This window comes from Emydura macquarii, unplaced genomic scaffold (assembly GCF_026122565.2).
Source record: "Emydura macquarii macquarii isolate MOO-44397 ecotype Brisbane River unplaced genomic scaffold, CSIRO-AGI_Emac_v2 contig_2994, whole genome shotgun sequence".
Classification (NCBI taxonomy): Eukaryota; Metazoa; Chordata; order Testudines; family Chelidae; genus Emydura; species Emydura macquarii.
The window spans coordinates 3,193,872-3,210,231 of NW_027133131.1; the positions used below are offsets into that span (position 1 = coordinate 3,193,872).

At 53.2% G+C, this 16,360-nt stretch overlaps 1 protein-coding gene and 1 long non-coding RNA gene across 4 annotated transcripts in view; one reads left to right on the top strand and one right to left on the bottom strand.

Moving 5' to 3' along the window:
* The window catches only part of B4GALNT1 (beta-1,4-N-acetyl-galactosaminyltransferase 1), a 29,557-nt gene extending 16,454 nt beyond the window's left edge, over positions 1–13,103 (bottom strand). For 2 of the 3 annotated variants that reach the window (XM_067529801.1, XM_067529799.1), the window contains exon 1: positions 1,399–1,504. The gene's annotated coding sequence lies outside the window, so the exon portion shown is untranslated. Of the gene's footprint in view, positions 1–1,398; positions 1,505–2,850; positions 3,078–3,501; positions 3,575–12,965 lie in introns of those variants that run through there. The other variant, XM_067529800.1, reaches the window with a different exon arrangement.
* LOC137141017 (uncharacterized) lies at positions 200–15,871 on the top strand. The gene is made up of 4 exons (XR_010916523.1): positions 200–557; positions 10,008–10,149; positions 10,422–11,267; positions 13,498–15,871. It is a non-coding gene; the product is annotated as an uncharacterized lncRNA (long non-coding RNA).
* The last annotated feature ends 489 nt before the right edge of the window (positions 15,872–16,360 follow it).

The following is a 16,360-nucleotide window of genomic DNA, read 5'->3' on the forward strand; positions in this document are numbered from 1 at the left end:
GCCTTCGTCACCGCACCACCGCGAGGGGCCCTTAGCCAGCCCGAGCGCCCCTCGGTGGTGCCCGGTGACACCCGGGCTTCCCCTACCCGGCGTGTGACCCCCTGCAGATGGAGTCCTGCTCCGCGACTCCCTCTGTGGGGGCTGGGTCCAGCCGGGACAGGCCTGGGGGCAAACCTGGGGGGGGGGCCGGGGCTGGAGGGAGACGCTGGGCCCCTGGCCCTCTCCTAATGACGCTTCCCCCCCGGGCCTGCCCGAGCAGCCAGTTCACTTCCGCACCCACCCCGGGCAGCCGGCAGCCTCTCAGTCGCTGTGCAGGGGAGGTGGGACGGGGCAGCTGCTCCCCCCCAGAGTCAGCAGCACCGGGAGGGCAAGAGGGACAGAGCTGGGGGGAGGGGAGACACTGAAGCGGCCCTGGGGGGCGGGGAAGGCGGTCGGCAAGGGAGTGCCCCTCCCATCCCCAGGCAAGGCGTCCAACCCCCCCCCCCCCCCCCCCCGGACTGGGTGACCCAGGGCCAAGCTGAGGGGCGGCACTGGACGGACGGCGCCCAGACCACATGGTGAGGGGCTCGGGGAGAAGTGTGTGGGGGGGTAAAATACATCCAGCGCGAGCGGGGCTGTGGAGACAGACAGATCCGGAGGGATGGGTGCTAGGTGGGCAGAGAGACGGGGTGAATGGGGAGGGTGAGAAGGGAAACCGGCCCTTTAATCCCTGCTCCGCGCAGGCCGCCCGGACGCCCCGGTGATGGCCCCCCCCGCCCCACCCCGCAGTGCTCGCAACAAACGCACCTGTCCGGGGATCTGCAAGCGGTGCAATTCCCAGGACGGCTGCAGGGGGGGGGGGGGGGGGGACGGGATTTTGGCACAGATGTGCCCCAGCCCAGCTGCCGGGCCCCCCCCCGCCGCCGATGCACCCGCTATAACAGCAGCCCCCCTCCCCCCCCGGCTCCCCTGCGGAGGGGCCGGAGCGCAGCGCAGAACATGGCTGCAGCAAGGCGCAAATCAAGGCAGCGCAGCGCTTCCCCCCCCGACCCCCCGCGCCCCCGCGGGTCATGCAGAACCTGCTCGGGACACAGCCGGGCCGGGGTGCCCTGAGCTGATTCCGGTCCAGATCCCCCCCCCCCGCACCCTTACCCCGTGACCCCCTGCGCTGCGCCCACGGCCGGACCCGCGCAAGGGGGGGGGGGCGCGCAAACCGCAGCACCATAAATCTCCCCCGCTCTGCGCGGTGTTGGCCCGGCCCCCCACCATCGGCACCGCGACAGGGGGAAGATGGGGGGGGGGCGGATCGCGACGCCCTATCGCCCCCCCCCCCCCGCAGCAAAGCGCCCCCCCCCGTGCTGTCGGAGTGGCGGTGCTGAAGTGCTGGCCAGCTCCCCCCCCCCCCCCCCCCAGCCTTACCTGGCTGCCGAGAGCATCTCCCCGCCTCGCCTCCCATGGTCACATCTTCGGGGGTCCCCCCCCCCGCCGCCCCCACCCCCTCCCCGGAGCCCCGCACCCCGCTCCGGCTGTCGCGCTGCTGGAGGGGCGGACAGGGTTACGGCGCCCCCTCTGGTCCGAGGAGGGAATGGCAGCTGCAGCGCTTGGCGGGGGGGGGGGTCGCCTTTGTTACGCACAGGCTCACAGACGCCCCCCGCCTCCCCAGCCGATCGCAATCTCCCACGCCCCAGCTGCGCCCAGCTCAGAGGAAGAAATCCCAAGACAAAGGACTGGGGAGGGGGGTTAGAAAGCTGGTAGTGCCTTGCCTCGGGCTGTAAATGGGGGGGCACGGATGGAGGAGGGGGGTTCAGCATCGCCCCGCCTTCCTCCCCCCGCCCCCCGCATGGTTCCTGCCATAAATAGGATGGAAAGGGACGGAACTTGGGCTGGGAGGGGTGACTGGAAGCCGCCCCCCGGCCGTGGCGGGTCCCCCGTGGGAACCGAATGGGGGGGGGGGTCGCTGTTCCACAACGGGGGGCCACGTGGGTAGCAAATGGTCCAGGCGACACCTGAGACTGAGGGGCAGCCGGGCTTCTCCATTCTTACCCTAATACACCCGCTCTAGATCCGGCCGCCTCGCGCCCGGCGCTGCGTGGGCAGAACAAGAGCCCGTCCCTGCCCCCGAGAACTTGCACCCCACGTGGGCACGAGGCGGCAGGGGCAATAGAGGGAGAAGGGGTCGCACAGCGGGTCGGTGGCAGAGCCGGGGAAGAAGGCGGGGTGTCCTGAGTCCCACAGCCAGGGGCCCCTGAGTTTTGACCGGGCACGGACTGAACGACTCTAACGCCCAGAGGGGCCGCCCTGATCACCCAGCCTCGTCTCTTGCGCGTCGCAGGCCCCAGGCCCGCCCCCACCCACTCCTGCAATAGGCCCAGGACGTCTGGCGAAGTTACTGAAGTCCTCAAACCTTGCTGGAAGGACGTCAAGTTACCGAGAATCCACCATTTTCTCTAGGTCAAACCAGCAAGCGACCTGTACTCCGTACCAGGGCCCCCACGTGGGGGGGGGGGAGGGGAAGGGTACACTTTATCGGAGCCCAGAGGCCCTAGGGGGCCCGGCCCAGGATTCAACCCTCATTACCACACGGAAAAAAATGTTCATGGCTCATGAGATGGTACGTCTGGGATGAGGGATTGTGGTATGTGTGTGGGAGGGGGCCCGTGTTACAAGTCTGTACTGGGCCCCAAAAAATTAGGCTTGGGTCCTGCCCCGTACTGCAGAGGAAGGCGACTCCCAGACCTGCAGGTCTCTACCAATCTGACGGAGGGGAAAATTCCTTCCCAATCGCAAATCTGGTGATCGGTTAGGTCCTGAGCAGATGGGCGAGACCTTGACTGGAACCATGAGCAAGGAGTGGTTTAAAAAAAAACCTACCAAACTTCTCTTCGTCTCTGGGGTTTCGGGGCAGCTGGTCCATGTCCCTCGTTGCAGCAGGAATCCCAGGGCCTGGCCCTCAGACGTAATCCGAATGGGAGACGGGCTCGGGGCTGAAAGTCAGTGACCCGCCCATCACTCACGAACAGGGAGGAGCGAGCGGCTGCCTCTCCCGGTGCCAGGCGAAAGGCAGTGTTTGTTCAGTTATATTTGGCTTTGGGAAAACACTGGGAGAAAGAAAACGAAATGAGGCACAGAAAAACAAAAGTCTTTCCCTGGCTCACCCATCGGCTTGGGGCTATAGCGGTTCCCCACCGTTCGGCTCGAGGGCCACGGATATCATTTTTACAACCCTCTCTGCCAGCAGCCCCGCCCGCCCTCACTGTAGCCGGACGGAAGGAGTTCAGTGAAGAGGCTACAAGTCCTGCAGCCCCGTGCGCTCCACCTGGGTCCCTAGGCAGTGGCTCCCTGATGCAGCAGGGGGGATGGGAGATCAGTGCTTCCCTCCCTCTGACTCCAGCAGGGACCCCAGCACCTAGGACCCAGGCAGAGCGCTTTGCCGTGCTCCCTGCTGTAGGAGTGTAAACAGTTAAAAACTGGACAAATTGTCCGGCCTAAGTTACAGGGAACCGGGTCGTGGCATGGGCAAACCTTGTTTCTGTTCATTGGTGTGAATTCTAGGTAGAGTCTGTTCTCGCTCTTCTTTTCCTCCCTTCCTGGCCATCTGCACAGGGGATAAGACGGACATAATAACTCTCGCCACGCCCACACAAGGCTTTTGGTGGGAGGAAAGCATTGTCTCCCTTCCCCGCCGGGCATGCCTTTACTGCAAAGAACGTTAGTGTGAAACGAAGAGGTGTTTAAAGCGATGGGCCTGCCCGCTGTATGGTAATCCTGCAAACAACATACAGGGGCGGGCAGCATTGTGTTCATCGGGTCGTTGTGAATATTCATTTGATAGGTGTCAGTGTAACCAGATAAGGTCTCTGGGGCGTTGCTGGGAATGGACACATTTACAGACGGGTATGGATAAAAGAATTGTTAAGTAACCCCCTCCTTGCTCACTCGCGGTGGAACAAGCAGGCGATGAAGGGTTCCGTCTCCCCACTCTGCCCCCGGCACCGCCTGTTTGGTTATTTCTAACACCTGCTGCAGCCAGGGGCAGGGCAGCGCTGATCTCCCACCCCTTGGCTGCAGCAAGAAGCCTGCATTTGTCTTGTAACCCTGAAGCCACGCTCTCCGCCTGGGTCCTTAAGCGGCGGCTCCCTTCTGCAGCCAGCGGCAGGGGAGCGGCGGGCCACTTCGAAAGCCCCCCCACGGGCCACTTTTGGCCCCCGGGCCACAGCTTGGGAACCACTGGTCTAGGCAGAAGTGATGTGCCTGTGGTTCTGAGTAATGAAGGGACAGGCAAAAGCTTGGTGAGAAACGCAGCTTATAAAGGTGTTGGAACGTTTGTCAGTGGACCCCAAGGACCACCTAGATTCCTCAGCTGACACCAGAACCCCCCCATGCAGCACAGGCCCATAGAGAGAGTCAGCCCAGTCCTGAACAGCTTTGTCTACATAGACAGCCGGTGAGAGGAGAACCAGAGACCCGCAGTTGTCTGGAGTCACGGGGCAGTCAGGAGCGGACCCCAGTTCCCCAATACCCTACCTACCGCCCACTCCCCTGCCTTGGGGAAGGAGAATATTTCAGGAGGGGCTCTCCAAGGTCTGGGGAACCCCGACGGCTTTAACGGGTCACCTGGAGGTTCCCACACTCCAGCTCTTTCCTGGATAATGAAGACAATCCGCAATAAACACAAACCCTCCCTGGTTTTCAGAGAGCGCTTTTCATCCCTCCATCTCCAAGCACGGTACTGAGAAGGGCGTATCAGCCGATGGGGAATGTAACTGGGTAGCTGGCCCATCAAGGGAAACTGGGCTCAGCCCTCCTGTTCTGGTCCTGGCGCCCCCACCTGGGCCAATTAAGAGGGCGGGGCAGCACCTGGGGGCTATAACAGATCAGTCAGGCATCAGACAGGGGAAGAGCAGGACAGGAGAGCGGTCGGAGACACTGAGCTGGGAGCTAAGGGCTAGAGAGAGCTGCAGAAAGGGGGAGCAGCGGAGGAGCTACCTGCTGATGTCTCCTGGCTGGAGAGCTGGACCCCGGGAATGGTGAGAGGGCCAGGGGGAGCGAGGGATGCTCCGCTGGCAAGGGTGCTTCCAGCCGGGAGGCTGCGGGAGTTCCTGCTGGGAAGAGCAGGGTTGCAACCCAGAAGAGCGGGCTGGGGTGACCATCCTGACAGAGGGACAGGAGAGGACGGACCAGGACACCTGGGGCATGGGGAGAACAAGGCCATGAGGGGGCACCTGGGGAGAAGGCCACTCACTCACAGGGAAACTGAGGCACGGGACAGGGCAGTGACTGGATGTTGCCCAGTGGCAGAGGTAGCAACAGAGCCAGCAGTGGCAGAGCGAGAATACTGAGGCTGGGAATGCATCTGGCTAATTTCCAGGAGTACGACTGACAGCTCCCCTGCCCTCAATTCGATTCCCTTCTGCCCAGGCCAGGAGCGGGCTCCAGGGTCCCCGGCAGCAGTGGGGAGTCGGTATTTCCCCGTAACTAGCCGGATCGTGAGACCTGGCGTCTAATCCTAATGCAATCTGCCTAAGCAGGGCAGCAAGCCAAGCCGCTCTCGATCAGGCGCCGGAGCTGGAGCGAACGGGGCTCCGGGCCCGAGTCAAAGGCCCAGACGCAAGCGGCCCATGCGAGATGCCCAGAAAACAGCCCCCAACATTGTGCTGGGCCGGAGCCTGGCATCGGCTGGGTACAAAGACACCCATTATCCTGCGGCCCTTCAGCTGAATTCAGATGCGAACAAGGATTCAAACCAGCAGCAAGCAGCTGTCTCTGACCCCCATGAGCCAGGAGGCTCTGAAGGTAAAGGCTCCCACCCCAGCCTCCACCTGCGCTGGCTGGATCATTTCAGGAACTGCCCCTTCCTGGTCCTCTTGGTCCTTCAGCCCTGTCCCAGGTCCAGCCAAACGGAGTTGTGTGCAATTGGCTCTGCGAGGGGGGCTTCTTTCAGGAAAAAGCGCAGCGCTCCGGGTCCTTATCTGCTCTGCAAAGGGGTTGGCTACCCAAGGGTGTCCTCCGGAAATGAGGGGTTTTGCTCTGGCGACCGGGGGACACTTTCCACTATGGAGGTGGGTGCGTGTGTGAAGGGTTCTAGCTGTTCACGAAGCACAGTTATTGTCACACCTGTGCTCGTGTGTCAGTTGTAGGGTGACCGACTACCTGCCCCTGTATCTCTCCAGAGGCATTGGAAGGGATAAAACCCCAAGATCACAGAGGCCTCTGTAATATCGGTGTTAGGCTGACAGCCGTGGAGCCCCTGATGCCTGCAGTTGCGATGCAGGGGAATTTGTGCGGCAAGCTGTCCCGCTGGAGTGCTGTACTCCAGAGTATTTAGGGTGCAAACCCTTTGGGGTAGGAGCTGCCTCTGGTCTTTGCTGGCTGAGACTCTAGGATGCATTGAACGCGGTCGACGGATGAAACGAAACAAGATTTTTAAATTGATCCCTCAGCTAGAGACCTGCTCAGGGAGAGGAAGAGAATGAGGGGAGACTGGTGCCACTTTAATAATAGAGCAGGGAGGTGGAAACCGCTATAGCCATTGGAGCTGAACTGCCAGGATGTCCAGTGCTGACTAATACATGCGGGCAAGCCTATAAATATATATCAGATGAACAATATGTATTAGCCACGCCATAGATATGTTAGCATGCATTAAGCACCAATAACATTGAGCACAAATAGAGGAACAGGACTCAGCGGGCCTTTCCCACAATCCTGTTCAGTTCTGCTCCGTCTCCCATAACACCTTGCATTTGCTGCCATGAGCATCTGGTGCAAGCAGCCAGGAAACCTGTCGGAAAGCAAAACACTTCTGTTCTGTCTTAGTACAAGCGGACCAAGGCATGGGCACGCAATTGACTAGACCATGTATCTATACCGGTGTGGGATCAGAGATGGGGCCAGATCCCCAGCTGATGTAAATGTGGCCATTCCTGGCTCACACATGGTCAGTAGAGGGTGGATCCTGTAGTCTTTTCCACAGTGTGTGGGGGGGAAACCCCTCCCCCCACGATGGGGTACTGTGTAGGAGATGTCTGTGGGACTCAGAGTCTTGTCCTGGAGGAGAGGGTGAGCTGGGCATCTGTTTGTCATGACGCAGTGTTTTATATGCAGGATTATATTGTGATCTCACCAGGGCAGGTGTAACCAAGTGGGAATTTTCTGTAATATTTTTATGAAGCCTATGTGTGCCTCAGTTTCCCCCATACTTTGCATTGCTACCCAGTGGCGGGGCATGGGGGGGGGGGAGGATGCAGTTTGCTCTCGGGACAGACATAGGTGTGTGGATCACCTCCCTGTCTGGGTGGAATGAATAGAGGTGAAACCAACCCAGCTCAACGAGGGGTCCAGAGACACAATGCCATCTCCAGTGACTCGTGGGTCGATACTCCCAGCCGGGAAGCTGAGCAGAGATCCTATCCTGAGAAAAAAGGACTGAGAGGGGCACGTGGGGTGGAGGGGAATAAGAGTTGGCTTCCGGAAGGTGCTGGGGCCCTCTCCCCTGGGAACTGACTAAGGAGGCCAGAAAGAAACAATGGCCCCTGAGGAGCGGACAGGTCTCTACCAAGACTGGACTCCCTGAGCACTGGCGCAGCTCGTGGCGTGAATGAGGACGGCTGGAGCCCAGCAGCTCTGCGTAGGAGGTGGTGATGCTGCGTGGCCGACCTGAAGAGTGAGACCCCCTCGGGGGCCCAGCACAGTAAAGGGAGAGACTTTTCAAAAAAGAGGGCGTCGCGCCGATCCTGCGGCTCCATGACACCAGGTACTTGTCATTTTTATTTGGGGCTGCATAGCCCCAGGCTGACCTATGCTGGTATAATCCATTACAATTAATGTCATCGAACGGGAGATGCCAACAGGTGGCACTCATACACAGCCTTCCGAGCTCTCCTCCGCAGGCCATGGCTACGCTACAAAATTAAGTTGGCCTAACTTATGTCGTTGTACTGCCGCGGCAGTCCTTACATCGCTTGCATGTCATCTACGCTTTGCTCCTTGTCTCGGCAGCGTGGATCCACCCCCGGGAGCACCGCCAGGGTGGGGCTTTGTAGGAAGTAGTTGCTGCCAGGAAGGCTGAGATTCCTGGACAAAGAAATCCTTGGGTTTCTGGTCTGACAAATATGTGACCCCCAGTTTTTAATGTGCAACTTCTTTGGTAGTAAACCTACAACATGCATGTGAAAAAGCCAAACTGCTGCAAATCCAGCTGGACTCTTTTCACAGAAATTATACAGTAGTCACACCACGTATGTTAGTCCATGTTGAACGTGATCGGGTGATGGTCACTGGTTCCTAGGCAACCAGAAACATCCAATCCAGTGATTAATTCATCTTTCTCTCTCATGATGAGGATCAAAATAGAGTTACCTTGAGTTGGGTACAACATCTTCCACGTTAGAAAATTTTCATCCATAATTTTTAATAACTGGGATGATGTTCTATTATGGGCTGCATGAGACCTCCAGCGTATGTCTCCCAAATTGAACTCCTGTGAGCCCTCCCCAGGACCCATGCAAACCAATCAGATGTAGACTCCTTGTTTTATTGTATAAGTAAGATAGAGGTAGAGAGACATTTTTCCTTTACTGTTATGATAATGGATTAGTACTGTTTTTAGTGTGGCATAAGTGGACTCCATCGTATTAGTTTCTTGAAGTGAGCTCTTTCCTGAAACTTGTACTATTGAACCTAAAAATATCTTGATAAATTCCCCTTGTGTGAGTGAGGAATGTATGTGCAGGGCATAAAAAGACACCAACCTAAACTGCTCTAACAACAGAAAGGGGAAGAAAGACGCCGCCTGCCATCCTAACCTTGAAGAACGCAGAATACCTATCAATGCCCCTAACGAGCAAATAAACGACCCTAAAGTACAGAAGGATCCACCCTGGGAACAAAGTACAGAAAGAAGAGAATCGTCCTGCTTTCAATTGGCTGGTGATTAACAACAATACTGAACCCAGAGGCAGCATGACACAACCAGGCCCATAGACTGACTTGAGAGCCAGCAAGTATCAAAGATGGGTAAAAACATGGAAAATTTGGGTCTCATTCTGCAATTGTCATCTTGGAGCATCAAATTCACGTCTGACAGAGGCCTGTCTCCTTCCTTGTGCCCAGCTTAGTTGGCCACCAGGCTGGCTCGAGCAACACATAAAAGACCTGGTCATTACATCACACCAATGTGCAGAACTTTATGAACGCGTGTGCGAATGTGACGGCTTTTTGATGTTCCGACATGTACAATAAACACGGCGTATTGCCTTGTCCTCCTGAATAAGATTCTGTCAGGCGTTTCTTTCACAAGTATAACACTCCCCCATAACAGTGCTACATCTGTCAACAGATTTAAGCACCTGTTTGTAAAGGGGAGGATCCCCCATCGCCGCTTTTGGCCACTTCATTCTTCCTACACAGATTATAACCAAGCCTGTGAATCAGGTTTCAGCAATGCCAATTATATAAATATATATTGTTTTTCTCATCAATAAGAATTTCTGCCTCCTCTTGTTACCTAGCCTTCTAGTGTTGGTTAATAAGCAACCAGAAATTTTCTTTTCGCTGCCTTCTTTACAACATCAGTTGAATTTGTTCCTGACATGGTGAGTTTGAGTTTTGTACTTCACATGCCGCCTTGGCTCCCCCCTGGCTTGTGTTGGTGGCTTAATGCCCTCCAAGCTGCTCCAACTAGTTTCCACTCACGCAGGTTAGTCCCCTACCTGTGCAATCCTGTTTGTAGAGCTCTCTCCCATTGAGATGTGGCCCAATGTTAAATAAAACCAAAACCATCCGCCTCACACCAGTCGTGCAGCCAACAGTTCATCGCCAGTATTTTCTGCCTTCTCTTGGTCAATGGACTGGTAGGATATCTGGGAAGATCAGTTGGCCTTTTCTCTTCTTCTGCTTCCTTCCAAGATGCCTGAGGTTTCTATAATCCACATCTCATTGGTTGCAATATGTATAATCAGCAGTGGAGATTCCAGACAACTTCACAGTTGTGTCTAATCCCACGGTTCTGTCTCATTTCTTCACTCCAGGGAAACAGGACGTCGTCCTACCGTCTGTGTGTCCTTCACTGAATTCGCTGTCCGCTGCCGTTGCTGATGGTTTGCGTTCTGAGGATGGTTGAAGAACCTCTCTTAGATGCTGCTTATTTCATACTCCAAGGACACCCATCAGGTATGTCCCCTGTATCTTTCTGTTCCCTTCCTTCAGAGACAAGTTCTTCTGTAGTTGACTTGCTGAATACCTGAAAATGTCTTGATACTTTTAGCTTGTTTGAATAGCTCTTGCCTCTCTTTCCCCTCTTAGTCACAATTTTTTGCAAAGACGTTTCAAGCCAGGGAGTTCTATGTCTCAGCTACATCAGAAGAGTATAAAGGTTACTGGGCCAATGGCCCATCTGCTTCTTTGGTTTCTACTTTTTCCAGTTCCTTTATTGCTGATTGTAGGGTGCGCAAGATTATTGTAACTTGAGGACGGCACCGCCCTGTTGAGGCTCTCTGTGGATCTGTCGAGGCGCTACCGGATGCCTCAGGCAGGTCAGTTCCCTGGTTGAAACTTGCTTCATAGGGTGAAGAATGGGCCTCCTCACCCTCGTGCTGGTAAGCGCTTTCTTCCCAGCTGTTAACAGCTTGCAGTAGTTTAAGACTTGTAACTCTCATAGCTTAAAGTGCTGCTTGAATAAACTGCTTGTGCGGACACTTCCTCGTCCGGCTGCTCTTTTCTCATCACCGAGATCTAAAAATACGAACCCTCCGTCTTGGCGGAACACAATTGGCTTCACGAACAGGATCTCGGTGCGGTGAGAAGTGCGGACGTGACAATGCCCCTTTTTGGGAAGAAGGACAGGGGAACCGATAGTTGCTGCATCCCAGGGTGGAGCGACACTGGGTTGTGGTCTCCCACACTCGACACTGATGGACCGGTTAGTTGCACCGGCAGTGTGGGCCGAGTTGCAGGAGAAGGTTACGCCCCAAGGGTTGTTGAAGGCTTTGTCTGAGCTTGGGCTGGAGAACAGAGAGCGGACGGAGCAGAAAGCTGCAGGAGAGGTGGGATGGCTCTTCCTGGCGGTGCTCTGAACCCTAGACGATGAGGGGCGGGCAGAACAGGTGGATTGGGTGTAGTTACAGCAGGATCTGGCCACGGCTCGGGACACACAGATGGTAGCCCGTGAGGAAGTGGAATCGACGACCGTATGGGCCGCAGAACGGAAGGATGAATGCGCAAATCTAGCAGTGCGAATGGTTAACACCCGAAGGAGAAGGAATGGTCAGAGACCGGCGAGAGAGTGTTGGGTAAGGGCTGTCGTCCGGGGAGGAGCTGCATGAGGAAACGTCAAATAGAGTGGGACCCGGGCGGGAAAGGCACCCACAAAGTGACCCGCAGGGAAATGTTCCTGGCTCTGTTAAAAGCAGAAAGTCCCAAGAAAAAGGTCGATGATTTCCCCACTGAAGCCCTCCTGGCACAATACAAAGTGCGCAAGAGGAAGTTGCAAGCCCCAGAGGGGGGCCAGTGCAGCCCTCGGCGCCGCCAGCCCTGACAACCGGAGGAACCGAAGAGAAGCAGTCGGTATAGTTGTCCAACCTCTCCCAGTGGAGACCTCTTTACCCTCAGGGGACAATCCCAATTCCAAACCCCACTCCCTGCCCTTTGTCAAAGATATTTCTCCTTTGTAAAATCCCTCTGGAACAAACAGAAAGTTGCAACAGCAATTTAGCTTTTGTGGAAAACCTGTGATTCAAACTCCATGCAAGCTGCACTGCATCAGAAATTAAGCACCTCATTAACAAAAAAGGTAAAATCCTTGTGTGACCCGTCCGTGCCCAGGGTAGCCACCTGAGAATGCCAAGATCAGGGCAGGCTGCAAAAGGAGAGCAGATTCTCCCCGCGCTGGTGGGTGACACTGAAGCCCGGCTTCCCAACCAGCCATGAACTGCTTCTGATTTCCCCACACTGGATATCGAGAAGTCAGTCCACAATTGCCCACAGCCCCCTTTACTGCATTCCAGTTCCTGGCTCCCAAATCAGCACTAGGTCCAGTAAAGAGACCAGTTATTTAAACTCTATGCTCCTTACTAAAAAGGTTCCCACTGACCCCAAGGGGTCAGCCACAGTACCAGATCAGTATGAGTTTGGATCTTACCTAAAATACCACACTGCCAGCCAATCCTAAAGGTTTATTGCAAAAATAAAGAAGCAAACCATGAGAGAAATGTTCAAGGGTCAAAGCAATCAGATACATACAAATGATTGAAAGTCCATATACATCAGGTTTCTGGAAGAAATGTGGAGTTGCAGGCTTTTCTAGTTCCTCTGGTTTACATCCAGTACCTGGATGGGCCTTAGTTCTTTGGTTCAGTTGCAAGTGAACTGATCCAGAGGCAGGTGTATGTCAGTAACTCAACAGGAACAAAGGCAAAATGGTTTCTGGGGTTTGATCGTATATACCCTCTGTCCTGGGCCATGCGGCCTGGGGAAAGTCACAAGAACTAAAATGGAGTCCAGAGTCACACGGGCCAATCCTGGTAACTCTTCAGGTTTGCCTGGGGTTTCTTCCTGGGCCCCTTGCCTCTGTGAGTGTCTTAATGGGCCGTTAAGCAGGCTATTGTCTTGCCACCTCTCTGTCTGGAGTGTGTCCCAGCCAGCCCAAATTGACATATAGAAATATCAAATGCATCCAGAACTTTCATTTTACATATAATACATGAACATCAGTATTATTATCTTACTCGGCACGATACATCCCTTCTGACAGTACCTGACATGATATATCTCACATGAATCATCATGATTCTGCCATACTGATGTCACACAATATACTAAATGCCTCCCCCCCACTCAAGCCAGCCTGCATGACACCTCCAACGTGAGACGGGTGTAGAAAGGAGTAATCAGAGCTTCTGAATACACCTTATCCAGACAGCGTGACACCTTAAATAGTGTTTTGGACTAATACAAATGTGATACTGAAAGGGAATAGTTAAAAGACTGACCTGGAAGCAGGGCAGAAGAGCATCTGCTAATCATAGCCCGTGTGAATCCCTCATGAAGCCGTTAAAGAATGCGTGGTGTGAGGCTGGAACTTAGAATGACCTTACAAGGTTAATTGGTTGCTACCCCCTCCCACTCACACACTTGCGCGTCTGTTCTTCTGAGATGTTTAACAGAAGGAATTTTGGATTCAGTTTCAATGCTAAAAATTATGGCAGCCAAAAATAATGCAATAAAGTTTAACGATAGTAAATGAAATGCAGATGTAAGCGACTTAAAAGGAAGAAAAAAAGTTTAAAAAGGTAGTTTTGGTAAAAAATAAATACTACAAAAGTTAAAGGGAACTAAACAGTTAAACGTAAAAATGCTTAAAAGGAAACAGTGTTGCGAAGAGGAAGTCTGCTGTTTAATGATTTGGTTTTGTTAGCAAAGTAACCGTTTGGGTGCTTCTATGCTTTATAAAATTAAGCAGTAATCTTAATTATTAAGCAAAAAACCAAAAGGGGGTAGAAATATGTTCTTTTTGTATTCCAGAACTTCAGGAAAAGTGGACGTCAGCAAAACAGCTGAAGAACAACACCATGAATTGATTATGGTGACAAAGTTTGTGTTTTGTGTTTTATGCTGTTTGTCTTGTTACTAGGATTGTGTGGTATATTATATTAAGCAGAAGAAAATGAATGAGCACTGTACACAAACATCTATTAATGTGAATTTGGTATAAATAGACTTGGGAAACCTTAATGCAAAAGAAAATATGTGGCAATGGTTAAACACCACAACCTGCCTAGCATACAAGAACCAAATATCATATCCGGGGTTGACTCGATGGAAGACCCCGAGCCCGCTGGCATGAAGGGGTGCTCCCCCCCCCGCACTGGCTTTGTGGTACAAGCCTACACAACGGGGAACCAATGCCCCTACGTATTGCCAATTATTTATGGGAAAAAGGAAGGAACCCCCAGCGGGTGATGGCCCTCATGAATGTGGGGTCGGAAGTAATTCTTGTCCAGGGGAATCGCAATCAAGTCCCGGGGCCTCTGCTAGCCCTAGTGGGAGGAGTGCAGGGGCAGAACATGTGAAATGTAGCAGTGTTGCTGGGGCAGATGAATCAGCTAAAAAAACTGGAAATGGCCCGGTCCTGCCCCATGGATATAAAAAGCTGCCCTAGCCGCAGCGTGAGCTGCCCATAAGGGCCCGTGCGCAAACCGGATGGGTCCTGAAAAATAACAGTGAATTACCAAAAACTGAATAAGTATGTTGTCACGTGGGCTGGCTTGAAGGGGAGGGGGGCATTATGTATATTGTGTGACATCAGTATGGCAGAATCATGATGATGCGTGTGAGATATATCATGTCAGGTACTGTTAGAAGGGATATATCGTGCTGTGTAAGATAGTAATAAAGAGCATAGAGTTTAAATAACTGGTCTCTTTACTGGACCTAGTGCTGATTTGGGAGCCAGGAACTGGAATGCAGTAAAGGGGGCTGTGGGCATTTGTGGACTGGGTTCTTGATAACCAGTGTGGGGGGAATCAGAAGCAGTTCGTGGCTGGTTGGGAAGCCGGACTTCAGTGTCACCCACCAGTGCTGGGAGAATCTGCTCTCCTTTTGCAGCCTGCCCTGATCTTGGCATTCTCAGGTGGCTACCCTGGGCATGGATGGGTCACATACGTACCGCTGCTAAGCGCGGCTGTCCCTGATATTATCACTATTGTGGAGCGGATGGTTTAAAAAATATGTTCGTAATTTTATTACAAAATGCTAATCTGTTTGTTTATTTTCCTGCCACCAGATTATCCCCACAAGTCTGATCTGGGGGGGGGGGGGTGAGGAGGCCATGCGTGGCAACAATGGAAAAGCTGTATAGCAGAGTGTCCCAACCGCATCGTACCCGTGTGTCGATCGGACGAAGGGGAAAGCGGGTGCTCTCGCGATAAACCCAAGTCTGCACTGCAATTAAACAACATTGCGGGTGCCGGGACTACAAGGGGTAGCAAAAAAAAAAAAATGTATATTCAATGTATGTTGTTTAAGTAAGAGTATCAAGGATACCAGCCTGTACCTCTGGCCTCTCCTGGTGGAGTGCAAGGCGCAGGAGAATTGTGTGACATGGAGATCATAGCACAGTGACAAGGCTAGGCCTGATGGCTTAGATATACGTTTATGAACTTAAAATTCGAGCCCATTTGTTTGATGACACTTCTAAACATTCTATCTTACACTGATCTATTTTAAAATGAAATTGGCCTTCGATGTGGGCGTCACGCTGGTTAGATTGGGGGCGGGGGCAGTTAGTATAGGGTTTAACGTCAGTATGTCAAAATCATCATAATTCATGTGAGATATGCCATGTCAGGTACTGTTAGAAAGGTTTAAATGTGTTAGGTAAGATGATAATACTTGAGTTCATGTGTGATGTATGTAGTGGAAGTTATGGATATATTTAATATACCTGTATTTCAAGTTGTGCTCTTTGGGACACACCCTAGACGGGATGGCGGCAGGACGAATTCCTGCTTAATGCCCATCGAAACTTTCACAGAGGCAAGGGGCCCAGGTGGAGAAACCAGAGACATACCTGATAAGTCACCAGGACTTGCTCATGTGACTCTGGACTTCATTTTAGTTCCTGTAAAATTCCACAAGCAACATGGCAAGGTCAGAGGGTATATAAGGCGGAGGCCTTGGGAATCCATTTTGTCTTTCAGTCGGGATTCAGCTTCAATCACCAACCTACCTCTGGATCAGCTCATCTATAACTGAACTGAAGCTGTGAAACAAAGGATTGAGGTCCATCCGATTGCTGGATGCATACCAGAGGAACTTTACAAGCCTGCAACTCCACAATTCTTCTTGAAACCTGATGTGTATGGGCTTTTAATCAGTTGTATGTATCTGATTCCTTTAATCCTTTAACATTTCTCTGATGGTTTGTTTCTTTCTTTTTATAATAAACCTTTATTTTTAGTTACTAAAGGATTGGCTGGCAGCGTAGTATCTTGGATAAGATCCAAACTCATATTGATCTGGTGCTGTGGCTGACCCTTTGGGGTCAGAGGGAACCTTTTTAGTAAAGAGCATAGAGTTCTAGTAACTGGTCTCTTTACTGGACCTAGTGGCTGATCGGGAGCCAAAGACTGACATGCAGTAAAGGGGGCTGTGTGCATTTGTATTTGGGGCTTCTTAATAACCAGTGTGGGGGAATCAGAAGCACTGTTTGTGGCTGGTTGAGAAGCCGGGCTTCAGTGCCACCCCCCGGTGCTGGGAGTTTCTGCTCTCCTTTTACGGCCTGCCCTGACCTTGGCATTTTCAGATGGCCACCCTAGGCACGGACGGCTCAGAGTGGGAACCACCACAAAGAGACTGGGACTAAGGAATCAACATCAGGGCTGGT